This window comes from Oncorhynchus kisutch, linkage group LG14 (genome assembly GCF_002021735.2).
Source record: "Oncorhynchus kisutch isolate 150728-3 linkage group LG14, Okis_V2, whole genome shotgun sequence".
NCBI classification, from domain to species: Eukaryota; Metazoa; Chordata; class Actinopteri; order Salmoniformes; family Salmonidae; genus Oncorhynchus; species Oncorhynchus kisutch.
In genome coordinates this window covers 1,093,815-1,107,058 of record NC_034187.2, presented here as the reverse complement: position 1 = coordinate 1,107,058, position 13,244 = coordinate 1,093,815, and the positions used below count along the sequence as shown (strand labels likewise).

The 13,244-nt window shown below is 47.3% G+C and overlaps 1 protein-coding gene across 3 annotated transcripts in view; it reads right to left on the bottom strand.

Annotated features, from left to right (window-relative positions):
- atrn (attractin) overlaps nt 1-13,244 on the bottom strand; it is a 236,715-nt gene that overhangs the window by 158,944 nt on the left and 64,527 nt on the right. The window lies entirely within an intron of this gene.

Genomic DNA, 13,244 nt, shown 5'->3' with positions numbered 1-13,244 from the left:
CAAAAGTAATTTGAGAACCATGCTCCCAAACTTTTATCAACACAGCGACTGTCTAACTCAGGGGTTGGACACAAGGCTCCTAACGATCACAGATTACAAAAGGAAAGCCAGCCACATCACCAACGCCGCCATACCGGCTAAACTAAAGACCTTTTTCACAAGAATCGAACACAATGACTCTGATCTGCAGAGGAGACACCACAATGACCCTGATCTGCTGAGGAGACAACACAATGACTGATCTGCTGAGGAGACAACACAATGACTCTGATCTGCTTAGGAGGCAACACAATGACTGATCTGCTGAGGAGACAACACAATGACTCTGGTCTGCTGAGGAGACAACACAATGACTCTGGTCTGCTGAGGAGACAACACAATGACTCTGGTCTGCTGAGGAGACAACACAATGACTCTGATCTGTAGAGAAGACAACACAATGACCCTGATCTGCTGAGGAGAGAACACAATGACTCTGATCTGCTGAGGAAACAACACAATGACTGATCTGCTGAGGAGACAACACAATGACTCTGATCTGCTGAGGAGACAACACAATGACTCTGATCTGCTGAGGAGACAACACAATGACCCTGATCTGTAGAGGAGACAACACAATGACTGATCTGCTGAGGAGACAACACAATGACCCTGATCTGTAGAGGAGACAACACAATGACCCTGATCTGTAGAGGAGACAACACAATGACCCTGGTCTGTAGAGGAGACAACACAATGACTGATCTGCTGAGGAGACAACACAATGACTCTGATCTGCTGAGGAGACAACACAATGACCCTGATCTGCTGAGGAGACAACACAATGCCTGATCTGCTGAGGAGACAACACAATGACTCTGATCTGCTGAGGAGACAACACAATGACTGATCTGCTGAGGAGACAACACAATGACTGATCTGCTGAGGAGACAACACAATGACTCTGATCTGCTGAGGAGACAACACAATGACTGATCTGCTGAGGAGACAACACAATGACTCTGATCTGCTGAGGAGACAACACAATGACTCTGATCTGCAGAGGAGACAACACAATGACTCTGATCTGCTGAGGAGACAACACAATGACCCTGATCTGTAGAGGAGACAACACAATGACCCTGATCTGTAGAGGAGACAACACAATGACCCTGATCTGTAGAGGAGACAACACAATGACCCTGATCTGTAGAGGAGACAACACAATGACCCTGGTCTGTAGAGGAGACAACACAATGACTGATCTGCTGAGGAGACAACACAATGACTCTGATCTGCTGAGGAGACAACACAATGACCCTGATCTGCTGAGGAGACAACACAATGACCCTGATCTGCTGAGGAGACAACACAATGACTCTGATCTGCTGAGGAGACAACACAATGACTCTGATCTGCTGAGGAGACAACACAATGACCCTGATCTGTAGAGGAGACAACACAATGACCCTGATCTGCTGAGGAGAGAACACAATGACCCAGATCTGTAGAGGAGACAACACAATGACCCTGATCTGTAGAGGAGACAACACAATGACCCTGATCTGTAGAGGAGACAACACAATGACTGATCTGCTGAGGAGACAACAAAATGACCCTGATCTGCTGAGGAGAGAACACAATGACTCTGATCTGCTGAGGAGACAACACAATGACTCTGATCTGCTGAGGAGAAAACACAATGACTCTGATCTGCTGAGGAGACAACACAATGACTCTGATCTGCTGAGGAGACAACACAATGCCTCTGATCTGCTGAGGAGACAACACAATGACTCTGATCTGCTGAGGAGACAACACAATGACCCTGATCTGCTGAGGAGACAACACAATGACCCTGATCTGTAGAGGAGACAACACAATGACCCTGATCTGCTGAGGAGACAACACAATGACTGATCTGCTGAGGAGACAACACAATGACCCTGATCTGTAGAGGAGACAACACAATGACCCTGATCTGTAGAGGAGACAACACAATGACCCTGATCTGTAGAGGAGACAACACAATGACCCTGATCTGTAGAGGAGACAACACAATGACTGATCTGCTGAGGAGACAACACAATGACTCTGGTCTGCTGAGGAGACAACACAATGACTCTGGTCTGCTGAGGAGACAACACAATGACTCTGATCTGCTGGGGAGACAACACAATGACCCTGATCTGCTGAGGAGACAACACAATGACTCTGATCTGTAGAGAAGACAACACAATGACTCTGATCTGTAGAGAAGACAACACAATGACTCTGATCTGCTGAGGAGAAAACACAATGACTCTGATCTGCTGAGGAGACAACACAATGACCCTGATCAGCTGAGGAGACAACACAATGACCCTGATCTGCTGAGGAGACAACACAATGACTCTGATCTGCTGAGGAGACAACACAATGACTCTGATCTGCTGAGGAGACAACACAATGACTGATCTGCTGAGGAGACAACACAATGACTCTGATCTGCTGAGGAGACAACACAATGACTCTGATCTGCAGAGGAGACAACACAATGACTCTGATCTGCTGAGGAGACAACACAATGACCCTGATCTGTAGAGGAGACAACACAATGACCCTGATCTGTAGAGGAGACAACACAATGACCCTGATCTGTAGAGGAGACAACACAATGACCCTGATCTGTAGAGGAGACAACACAATGACCCTGGTCTGTAGAGGAGACAACACAACGACTGATCTGCTGAGGAGACAACACAATGACTCTGATCTGCTGAGGAGACAACACAATGACCCTGATCTGCTGAGGAGACAACACAATGACCCTGATCTGCTGAGGAGACAACACAATGACTCTGATCTGCTGAGGAGACAACACAATGACTCTGATCTGCTGAGGAGACAACACAATGACCCTGATCTGTAGAGGAGACAACACAATGACCCTGATCTGCTGAGGAGAGAACACAATGACCCAGATCTGTAGAGGAGACAACACAATGACCCTGATCTGTAGAGGAGACAACACAATGACCCTGATCTGTAGAGGAGACAACACAATGACTGATCTGCTGAGGAGACAACAAAATGACCCTGATCTGCTGAGGAGACAACACAATGACCCTGATCTGTAGAGGAGACAACACAATGACCCTGGTCTGTAGAGGAGACAACACAATGACTCTGATCTGCTGAGGAGAAAACACAATGACTCTGATCTGCTGAGGAGACAACACAATGACCCTGATCTGTAGAGGAGACAACACAATGACCCTGGTCTGTAGAGGAGACAACACAATGACTCTGATCTGCTGAGGAGAAAACACAATGACTCTGATCTGCTGAGGAGACAACACAATGCCTCTGATCTGCTGAGGAGACAACACAATGACTCTGATCTGCTGAGGAGACAACACAATGACCCTGATCTGCTGAGGAGACAACACAATGACCCTGATCTGTAGAGGAGACAACACAATGACCCTGATCTGCTGAGGAGACAACACAATGACTGATCTGCTGAGGAGACAACACAATGACCCTGATCTGTAGAGGAGACAACACAATGACCCTGATCTGTAGAGGAGACAACACAATGACCCTGATCTGTAGAGGAGACAACACAATGACCCTGATCTGTAGAGGAGACAACACAATGACTGATCTGCTGAGGAGACAACACAATGACTGGTCTGCTGAGGAGACAACACAATGACTCTGGTCTGCTGAGGAGACAACACAATGACTCTGATCTGCTGAGGAGACAACACAATGACCCTGATCTGCTGAGGAGACAACACAATGACTCTGATCTGTAGAGAAGACAACACAATGACTCTGATCTGTAGAGAAGACAACACAATGACTCTGATCTGCTGAGGAGAAAACACAATGACTCTGATCTGCTGAGGAGACAACACAATGACCCTGATCAGCTGAGGAGACAACACAATGACCCTGATCTGCTGAGGAGACAACACAATGACTCTGATCTGCTGAGGAGACAACACAATGACTGATCTGCTGAGGAGACAACACAATGACGGATCTGCAGAGGATACAACACAATGACTCTGATCTGCTGAGGAGACAACACAATGACCCTGATCAGCTGAGGAGACAACACAATGACCCTGATCTGCTGAGGAGACAACACAATGACTCTGATCTGTAGAGGAGACAACACAATGACTGATCTGCTGAGGAGACAACACAATGACTGATCTGCTGAGGAGACAACACAATGACTCTGATCTGCTGAGGAGACAACACAATGACTCTGATCTGCTGAGGAGACAACACAATGACCCTGATCTGTAGAGGAGACAACACAATGACCCTGATCTGCTGAGGAGAGAACACAATGACCCAGATCTGTAGAGGAGACAACACAATGACCCTGATCTGTTGAGGAGACAACACAATGACCCTGATCTGTAGAGGAGACAACACAATGACTGATCTGCTGAGGAGACAACAAAATGACCCTGATCTGCTGAGGAGAGAACACAATGACTCTGATCTGCTGAGGAGACAACACAATGACTCTGATCTGCTGAGGAGAAAACACAATGACTCTGATCTGCTGAGGAGACAACACAATGACTCTGATCTGCTGAGGAGACAACACAATGCCTCTGATCTGCTGAGGAGACAACACAATGACTCTGATCTGCTGAGGAGACAACACAATGACCCTGATCTGCTGAGGAGACAACACAATGACCCTGATCTGTAGAGGAGACAACACAATGACCCTGATCTGCTGAGGAGACAACACAATGACTGATCTGCTGAGGAGACAACACAATGACCCTGATCTGTAGAGGAGACAACACAATGACCCTGATCTGTAGAGGAGAGAACACAATGACCCTGATCTGTAGAGAAGACAACACAATGACCCTGATCTGTAGAGGAGAGAACACAATGACCCTGATCTGTAGAGGAGACAACACAATGACTGATCTGCTGAGGAGACAACACAATGACCCTGGTCTGTAGAGGAGACAACACAATGACTGATCTGCTGAGGAGACAACACAATGACTCTGATCTGCTGAGGAGACAACACAATGACTCTGATCTGCTGAGGAGACAACACAATGACTCTGATCTGCTGAGGAGACAACACAATGACCCTGGTCTGCTGAGGAGACAACACAATGACTCTGATCTGTAGAGGAGACAACACAATGACCCTGATCTGCTGAGGAGACAACACAATGACCCTGATCTGTAAAGGAGACAACACAATGACCCTGATCTGTAGAGGAGACAACACAATGACTCTGATCTGCTGAGGAGACAACACAATGACCCTGATCTGCTGAGGAGACAACACAATGACTCTGGTCTGCTGAGGAGACAACACAATGACTCTGATCTGCTGAGGAGACAACACAATGACCCTGATCTGCTGAGGAGACAACACAATGACTCTGATCTGTAGAGAAGACAACACAATGACTCTGATCTGTAGAGAAGACAACACAATGACTCTGATCTGCTGAGGAGAAAACACAATGACTCTGATCTGCTGAGGAGACAACACAATGACCCTGATCAGCTGAGGAGACAACACAATGACCCTGATCTGCTGAGGAGACAACACAATGACTCTGATCTGCTGAGGAGACAACACAATGACTGATCTGCTGAGGAGACAACACAATGACGGATCTGCAGAGGATACAACACAATGACTGATCTGCTGAGGAGACAACACAATGACTGATCTGCTGAGGAGACAACACAATGACTCTGATCTGCTGAAGAGACAACACAATGACCCTGATCTGCTGAGGAGACAACACAATGACTGATCTGCTGAGGAGACAACACAATGACTCTGATCTGCTGAGGATACAACACAATGACTGATCTGCTGAGGAGACAACACAATGACTCTGGTCTGCTGAGGAGACAACACAATGACTCTGGTCAGCTGAGGAGACAACACTATGACTCTGGTCTGCTGAGGAGACAACACAATGACTCTGGTCTGCTGAAGAGACAACACAATGACTCTGATCTGTAGAGAAGACAACACAATGACTCTGATCTGTAGAGAAGACAACGCAATGACCCTGATCTGCTGAGGAGACAACACAATGACTCTGATCTGCTGAGGAGACAACACAATGACTGATCTGCTGAGGAGATAACACAATGACTCTGGTCTGCTGAGGAGACAACACAATGACCCTGATCTGCTGAGGAGACAACACAATGACTGATCTGCTGAGGAGACAACACAATGACTCTGATCTGCTGAGGAGACAACACAATGACTCTGGTCTGCTGAGGAGACAACACAATGACTCTGGTCTGCTGAGGAGACAACACAATGACCCTGATCTGCTGAGGAGACAACACAATGACTGATCTGCTGAGGAGACAACACAATGACTGATCTGCTGAGGAGACAACACAATGACTCTGATCTGCAGAGGAGACAACACAATGACTCTGATCTGCTGAGGAGACAACACAATGACCCTGATCTGTAGAGGAGACAACACAATGACCCTGATCTGTAGAGGAGACAACACAATGACCCTGATCTGTAGAGGAGACAACACAATGACCCTGATCTGTAGAGGAGACAACACAATGACCCTGGTCTGTAGAGGAGACAACACAATGACTGATCTGCTGAGGAGACAACACAATGACTCTGATCTGCTGAGGAGACAACACAATGACCCTGATCTGCTGAGGAGACAACACAATGACCCTGATCTGCTGAGGAGACAACACAATGACTCTGATCTGCTGAGGAGACAACACAATGACTCTGATCTGCTGAGGAGACAACACAATGACCCTGATCTGTAGAGGAGACAACACAATGACCCTGATCTGCTGAGGAGAGAACACAATGACCCAGATCTGTAGAGGAGACAACACAATGACCCTGATCTGTAGAGGAGACAACACAATGACCCTGATCTGTAGAGGAGACAACACAATGACTGATCTGCTGAGGAGACAACAAAATGACCCTGATCTGCTGAGGAGAGAACACAATGACTCTGATCTGCTGAGGAGACAACACAATGACTCTGATCTGCTGAGGAGAAAACACAATGACTCTGATCTGCTGAGGAGACAACACAATGCCTCTGATCTGCTGAGGAGACAACACAATGACTCTGATCTGCTGAGGAGACAACACAATGACCCTGATCTGCTGAGGAGACAACACAATGACCCTGATCTGTAGAGGAGACAACACAATGACCCTGATCTGCTGAGGAGACAACACAATGACTGATCTGCTGAGGAGACAACACAATGACCCTGATCTGTAGAGGAGACAACACAATGACCCTGATCTGTAGAGGAGACAACACAATGACCCTGATCTGTAGAGGAGACAACACAATGACCCTGATCTGTAGAGGAGACAACACAATGACTGATCTGCTGAGGAGACAACACAATGACTCTGATCTGTAGAGGAGACAACACAATGACTGATCTGCTGAGGAGACAACACAATGACTGATCTGCTGAGGAGACAACACAATGACTCTGATCTGCTGAGGAGACAACACAATGACTCTGATCTGCTGAGGAGACAACACAATGACCCTGATCTGTAGAGGAGACAACACAATGACCCTGATCTGCTGAGGAGAGAACACAATGACCCAGATCTGTAGAGGAGACAACACAATGACCCTGATCTGTTGAGGAGACAACACAATGACCCTGATCTGTAGAGGAGACAACACAATGACTGATCTGCTGAGGAGACAACAAAATGACCCTGATCTGCTGAGGAGAGAACACAATGACTCTGATCTGCTGAGGAGACAACACAATGACTCTGATCTGCTGAGGAGAAAACACAATGACTCTGATCTGCTGAGGAGACAACACAATGACTCTGATCTGCTGAGGAGACAACACAATGCCTCTGATCTGCTGAGGAGACAACACAATGACTCTGATCTGCTGAGGAGACAACACAATGACCCTGATCTGCTGAGGAGACAACACAATGACCCTGATCTGTAGAGGAGACAACACAATGACTGATCTGCTGAGGAGACAACACAATGACTGATCTGCTGAGGAGACAACACAATGACCCTGATCTGTAGAGGAGACAACACAATGACCCTGATCTGTAGAGGAGAGAACACAATGACCCTGATCTGTAGAGAAGACAACACAATGACCCTGATCTGTAGAGGAGAGAACACAATGACCCTGATCTGTAGAGGAGACAACACAATGACTGATCTGCTGAGGAGACAACACAATGACCCTGGTCTGTAGAGGAGACAACACAATGACTGATCTGCTGAGGAGACAACACAATGACTCTGATCTGCTGAGGAGACAACACAATGACTCTGATCTGCTGAGGAGACAACACAATGACTCTGATCTGCTGAGGAGACAACACAATGACCCTGGTCTGCTGAGGAGACAACACAATGACTCTGATCTGTAGAGGAGACAACACAATGACCCTGATCTGCTGAGGAGACAACACAATGACCCTGATCTGTAAAGGAGACAACACAATGACCCTGATCTGTAGAGGAGACAACACAATGACTCTGATCTGCTGAGGAGACAACACAATGACCCTGATCTGCTGAGGAGACAACACAATGACTCTGGTCTGCTGAGGAGACAACACAATGACTCTGATCTGCTGAGGAGACAACACAATGACCCTGATCTGCTGAGGAGACAACACAATGACTCTGATCTGTAGAGAAGACAACACAATGACTCTGATCTGTAGAGAAGACAACACAATGACTCTGATCTGCTGAGGAGAAAACACAATGACTCTGATCTGCTGAGGAGACAACACAATGACCCTGATCAGCTGAGGAGACAACACAATGACCCTGATCTGCTGAGGAGACAACACAATGACTCTGATCTGCTGAGGAGACAACACAATGACTCTGGTCTGCTGAGGAGACAACACAATGACTCTGGTCTGCTGAGGAGACAACACAATGACCCTGATCTGCTGAGGAGACAACACAATGACTGATCTGCTGAGGAGACAACACAATGACTGATCTGCTGAGGAGACAACACAATGACTCTGATCTGCAGAGGAGACAACACAATGACTCTGATCTGCTGAGGAGACAACACAATGACCCTGATCTGTAGAGGAGACAACACAATGACCCTGATCTGTAGAGGAGACAACACAATGACCCTGATCTGTAGAGGAGACAACACAATGACCCTGATCTGTAGAGGAGACAACACAATGACCCTGGTCTGTAGAGGAGACAACACAATGACTGATCTGCTGAGGAGACAACACAATGACTCTGATCTGCTGAGGAGACAACACAATGACCCTGATCTGCTGAGGAGACAACACAATGACCCTGATCTGCTGAGGAGACAACACAATGACTCTGATCTGCTGAGGAGACAACACAATGACTCTGATCTGCTGAGGAGACAACACAATGACCCTGATCTGTAGAGGAGACAACACAATGACCCTGATCTGCTGAGGAGAGAACACAATGACCCAGATCTGTAGAGGAGACAACACAATGACCCTGATCTGTAGAGGAGACAACACAATGACCCTGATCTGTAGAGGAGACAACACAATGACTGATCTGCTGAGGAGACAACAAAATGACCCTGATCTGCTGAGGAGAGAACACAATGACTCTGATCTGCTGAGGAGACAACACAATGACTCTGGTCTGCTGAGGAGAAAACACAATGACTCTGATCTGCTGAGGAGACAACACAATGCCTCTGATCTGCTGAGGAGACAACACAATGACTCTGATCTGCTGAGGAGACAACACAATGACCCTGATCTGCTGAGGAGACAACACAATGACCCTGATCTGTAGAGGAGACAACACAATGACCCTGATCTGCTGAGGAGACAACACAATGACTGATCTGCTGAGGAGACAACACAATGACCCTGATCTGTAGAGGAGACAACACAATGACCCTGATCTGTAGAGGAGACAACACAATGACCCTGATCTGTAGAGGAGACAACACAATGACCCTGATCTGTAGAGGAGACAACACAATGACTGATCTGCTGAGGAGACAACACAATGACTCTGATCTGTAGAGGAGACAACACAATGACTGATCTGCTGAGGAGACAACACAATGACTGATCTGCTGAGGAGACAACACAATGACTCTGATCTGCTGAGGAGACAACACAATGACTCTGATCTGCTGAGGAGACAACACAATGACCCTGATCTGTAGAGGAGACAACACAATGACCCTGATCTGCTGAGGAGAGAACACAATGACCCAGATCTGTAGAGGAGACAACACAATGACCCTGATCTGTTGAGGAGACAACACAATGACCCTGATCTGTAGAGGAGACAACACAATGACTGATCTGCTGAGGAGACAACAAAATGACCCTGATCTGCTGAGGAGAGAACACAATGACTCTGATCTGCTGAGGAGACAACACAATGACTCTGATCTGCTGAGGAGAAAACACAATGACTCTGATCTGCTGAGGAGACAACACAATGACTCTGATCTGCTGAGGAGACAACACAATGCCTCTGATCTGCTGAGGAGACAACACAATGACTCTGATCTGCTGAGGAGACAACACAATGACCCTGATCTGCTGAGGAGACAACACAATGACCCTGATCTGTAGAGGAGACAACACAATGACCCTGATCTGCTGAGGAGACAACACAATGACTGATCTGCTGAGGAGACAACACAATGACCCTGATCTGTAGAGGAGACAACACAATGACCCTGATCTGTAGAGGAGAGAACACAATGACCCTGATCTGTAGAGAAGACAACACAATGACCCTGATCTGTAGAGGAGAGAACACAATGACCCTGATCTGTAGAGGAGACAACACAATGACTGATCTGCTGAGGAGACAACACAATGACCCTGGTCTGTAGAGGAGACAACACAATGACTGATCTGCTGAGGAGACAACACAATGACTCTGATCTGCTGAGGAGACAACACAATGACTCTGATCTGCTGAGGAGACAACACAATGACTCTGATCTGCTGAGGAGACAACACAATGACCCTGGTCTGCTGAGGAGACAACACAATGACTCTGATCTGTAGAGGAGACAACACAATGACCCTGATCTGCTGAGGAGACAACACAATGACCCTGATCTGTAAAGGAGACAACACAATGACCCTGATCTGTAGAGGAGACAACACAATGACTCTGATCTGCTGAGGAGACAACACAATGACCCTGATCTGCTGAGGAGACAACACAATGACTCTGGTCTGCTGAGGAGACAACACAATGACTCTGATCTGCTGAGGAGACAACACAATGACCCTGATCTGCTGAGGAGACAACACAATGACTCTGATCTGTAGAGAAGACAACACAATGACTCTGATCTGTAGAGAAGACAACACAATGACTCTGATCTGCTGAGGAGAAAACACAATGACTCTGATCTGCTGAGGAGACAACACAATGACCCTGATCAGCTGAGGAGACAACACAATGACCCTGATCTGCTGAGGAGACAACACAATGACTCTGATCTGCTGAGGAGACAACACAATGACTGATCTGCTGAGGAGACAACACAATGACGGATCTGCAGAGGATACAACACAATGACTGATCTGCTGAGGAGACAACACAATGACTGATCTGCTGAGGAGACAACACAATGACTCTGATCTGCTGAAGAGACAACACAATGACCCTGATCTGCTGAGGAGACAACACAATGACTGATCTGCTGAGGAGACAACACAATGACTCTGATCTGCTGAGGAGACAACACAATGACTGATCTGCTGAGGAGACAACACAATGACTCTGGTCTGCTGAGGAGACAACACAATGACTCTGGTCTGCTGAGGAGACAACACTATGACTCTGGTCTGCTGAGGAGACAACACAATGACTCTGGTCTGTAGAGAAGACAACACAATGACTCTGATCTGTAGAGAAGACAACACAATGACTCTGATCTGTAGAGAAGACAACGCAATGACCCTGATCTGCTGAGGAGACAACACAATGACTCTGATCTGCTGAGGAGACAACACAATGACTGATCTGCTGAGGAGATAACACAATGACTCTGGTCTGCTGAGGAGACAACACAATGACCCTGATCTGCTGAGGAGACAACACAATGACTCTGATCTGCTGAGGAGACAACACAATGACTCTGGTCTGCTGAGGAGACAACACAATGACTCTGGTCTGCTGAGGAGACAACACAATGACCCTGATCTGCTGAGGAGACAACACAATGACTGATCTGCTGAGGAGACAACACAATGACTGATCTGCTGAGGAGACAACACAATGACTCTGGTCTGCTGAGGAGACAACACAATGACTCTGGTCTGCTGAGGAGACAACACAATTACTCTGATATGCTGAGGAGACAACACAATGACTCTGATCTGCTGAGGAGACAACACAATGACTGATCTGCTGAGGAGACAACACAATGACTGATCTGCTGAGGAGACAACACAATGACTCTGATCTGCTGAGGAGACAACACAATGACTCTGGTCTGCTGAGGAGACAACACAATGACCCTGATCTGCTGAGGAGACACCGTTGGCTACACACTCTCAGTCTCCACTGAGGACGTCTGAAAGTCATTTATACCCTCACAAGGCTGCCAGCCCAGACGGCATTCCTAGCTGTGCCCTCAGAGCATGTGCAGACCAGCTGGCTGTTGTGTTCTGACATTCTCAATCTCACCCTAGCCCAGGCCGTTGTCCCCACCTGCTTCAGGAGGTCCACCATCAATCTCACCCTAGCCCAGGCCGTTGTCCCCACCTGCTTCAGGAGGTCCACCATCGTCCCCCTGCCCGTGAAAGGGAAAGAAACTGAACTGAATGACTACTGACCAGTAACACTCACTTCCTTCATCATCAAGTGCTTCAAGAGGCTAGTCAAAGACCAAATCACCTCCCTCCGACACACTCCACCCTCTCCAATTCGCCTACCGCCTTGACAGATCCACGGACGACGCAATCGCCATGGCACCAATGCCCTCACCCACCTGGACAAAAGGAATGCTTACGTGAGGACGCTGTTCATCGACTACAGCACGACCTTCAATACCATAGTGTCCTATTAGCTCATTACAAAGCTCACGGCTCTGGGCCTGATCTCCTCCCTACGCAACGGAGGGGAGGAGGAAGAGGATCTACGGTATCTACCGTAATTTAAGTCAAATTGTATTTGTAACGTGTGCCGAATACAATGGGTGTAAACTTTACCCTG